The sequence below is a fragment of the Frankliniella occidentalis genome, unplaced genomic scaffold (assembly GCF_000697945.3).
Source record: "Frankliniella occidentalis isolate FOCC.00 unplaced genomic scaffold, Focc_3.1 Scaffold59, whole genome shotgun sequence".
In the NCBI taxonomy this organism is placed as follows: Eukaryota; Metazoa; Arthropoda; class Insecta; order Thysanoptera; family Thripidae; genus Frankliniella; species Frankliniella occidentalis.
The window spans coordinates 1,049,908-1,052,887 of NW_026267189.1; the positions used below are offsets into that span (position 1 = coordinate 1,049,908).

General features: G+C 57.6%; 1 protein-coding gene across 1 annotated transcript in view; it reads right to left on the minus strand.

Annotated features, from left to right (window-relative positions):
* LOC113216742 (cell growth regulator with RING finger domain protein 1) overlaps positions 1-2,980 on the minus strand; it is a 35,909-nt gene that overhangs the window by 15,544 nt on the left and 17,385 nt on the right. The window lies entirely within an intron of this gene.

A 2,980-nucleotide genomic window follows, 5' to 3' on the forward strand; every position in this document is an offset into this window, starting at 1 on the left:
ACCCACCCGCCACCCCACCCCCGCGCGGCTGTCAAACAAGCGGCCGTCACAACAAAGTCCCCGCCCGGCCGGGGCTCTTCTGCGACGCGAGGAAGGCGAGGGCGCGAGGGCAACAGCCCATACGACGACAGCAAAAAGGCTTCTACTCGGCTTCAGGAGGAGGCTTCTTCTCTGTCTTTCTCTCATTTCCTCTCTCACTCGCTCCGATATTTTATCCCTTTCTGTCTTGCTTTTCTTGCGATAAAGTAACAAATTAACAGGCCTCCATCAGACTTTTATGTACACCCCTGTTTCCGTTTCTTCTCTCACGAAGTCCGAGCTGCTGACGCAGAGGAGGCCCGGAGCCAGACGGGAGCGTGGGCTAGCGCAGGCCAGTGATTCGGACGTGACGTCATAGCTTGATATGCGAAATGAAAAATAATTGGTTTGGGTGACGGCTCGTAGGGAATCAACAAGACTTTAGTGCCTTTACATAGGCACTAAAAGATTAGCACCCCGACATAGTGCCCCAAAGTGGTTAAATTCGAGTGCATTTGAACCCCTTCGTGCGTTTGGACCCCTTCGTGCGTTTGGACCCCTTCGTGCGTTTGGAAAGGCACTAGAATACATACAGCACCTTTAAAAGGTACCAACCTGCCTCAACAATGAAGTTACGAAGTTATCGAGTTCGCTGTCAGTACAGCCGAGTACAACGACGTCGAGTACACACATGTGATTCCAGAAGTGGTTCGCCACTCGGGCAGCCGCAGCCCGCAGCAGCCCCCGCGGCCGGTTTTCGGCTCCAAAAACAACGGCCGGTCCAGCCCAGCAGGCCGCACAGACCCCGACCGGAAAAAGATTATATCGCCTCAAGGTTTCTCAAGAGAGCGGGTCGAGAGCAGAAGCAGCAGCAGCATGGCGCAGGCCCGGCGACAGAATAAAACACAAATAAAAGTAACGACAGATGTAGGGGAAGAAGTCGCTGCGCCCAGCCGTGCCAGCCAGGGGCGGCCAGGGGCGCGACCGCCATAGCCCGGCCCGGCCAGGCCGCCGTGCCCGTGCCGCTACGGACGGCTACGGCGGCCGAGAGTGGCTGCCGAGAGAGAACCTTCTAGAAAACACCGACCGGTGAGGTGATCTCCCTCTCGAGTCACCTCGCCGCCGCGCCGCGCCGCCGCCGCAACCTTTTGGAAGCCAAATGAAATCACCCCCTCCCCCTTCTTCTTCTGTGTTTATATTTTTAGATTTTCTGGATTTTAATTGTTGTTGACGTTTAATACATCTTTGTATGATGATGATGATAATGTGTGTAATTTGTAACTTGCCACATCCAAAATGCGACGTACGCGTGTACAGCCTCCTACCAAAAGCTCCCCACTCTTAGCCGACAATCTGAAATTGCAATTGCACGACTTCTTCCATGGAAAATTTTCCTGTACCTGGAACGACAACTTTTTGACCGAGTGAAAAGCTGTGTGCACTGTAAAACACAGTGTGCTAAAGTCACCCGCCGTCCCGTACTTTACGGCCGGTCCCCCCCCAGCGGTGGTGCGGCACGTACGTACGTGGGAGCATGCGGAACTGCTGCTGGTGTGAGCAGCGAGCCAATCTCAGCCGCGAGTCGCCTGGGCGGGCCTCAATAGGATCGGCAGGGGCGCCCCGGGGGCACCCCGCTTCAAGCGCCCTCGTAGCGCCCCCGGCGGCCACGCGCAGGTGCTTGAACTCGGGAGCGCCCCGCCGCCGCGCGACGCACCATCCCCGCGAGGCCACTGCCGGCCACGGCCACGGGAGTATATGGTGCTCGGGAGGTGCTCCGCGGTGCTCCTCTTGGCCCCTGGGGGAACGTCGTCGCGGCGTCGGCGAGGAGTTCCAGGCCACGGCGCGACCCTGGGGCGGCGCGCCGCAAGGCGCCTCTCATGCTGTTCAGGTTCAGTGTGGGCACGACGACAGTGGTTCGGCGCCCGTGCTACACCCCGTATAGTCCCTACGGCCCCTGCCTATATATGATCCTGGTCCTCTCGGACCTTTCGAGTCACGGAATCTGCCACTCACAACTGGTCGATTCCATGACAGCGAGCCAAGGCAGCAAGGGCAGAGAGGGAGAGAGGCGGAGACAGGGGGAGGGGGAGAGGACCAGGTCAGCTCGGCCCGCGACGCGTCTGGCTCCCAGCAGCAGGCCCTTCTGCTGCAAACGACACGTTGTCAAGACAAATTTCCATCGCCTTTGAAGGGACGCTAAACTGCAGCCTTTGCCTTAAAACAACGCAAAATGTCGGCATATCAAAAGACGTCAAAAATTGGAAATCCCCCTCTGCCCTTGCTACCTTGGCCCGATGCTCGGCCCGATGTCATGGATGGAATCGACCAGTTGTGAGTTGTGAGTGGCAGGTTCCGTGACTCGAAAGGTCCGAAAAATTCAGGACCTTAGGATAAATCAACTTGACTTACACAGCGGGGGAGGGGTCTGTTGCGGCGCTGCAACTAGCCCTGGGAGTGGGTCCTGGGCCGTCTGCAATTAAGGGAGCTTGGCGCCTGCGAGACTCGGGGTAGGCCACCCCGCAGTGCACGCATGCAATGCAGGCAAGATATTGCCTACTCAGCAGGCGCTATGAAAGCTTGCTGAAGCTGAGCTTGGCAGGTTCGTGACAGCGGACGACGGACGTACTTTTTGCATGATGCATGCGATACAGTCTGCCTATGAAAGCGGCCGGGGCGAATGAGCCTTCTGGTGCTTCTCCTGCTTCAGCGACATTCTCGTCCTAGGGGATCGCACCCATGATCGCACCCCAGGCCAAAGTCGAGCGGCGAGATGGAGAAGGGGATCAGCGAAGTAGGGAGAGTGGAAAAGGAGATGGCGTGGAAATGGAGAAGGAGAAGGTTGCCGAAGTGGAAAAGGGAAGAACAACACAGAAAATAGGGTGGAGAAGGGGGAAAGAGAAAGGAAGGCGGAGGTTGAGGAGAGGAGGTGGTGGAGAGGAGGTGGTGGAGAGGAGGTGGTGGA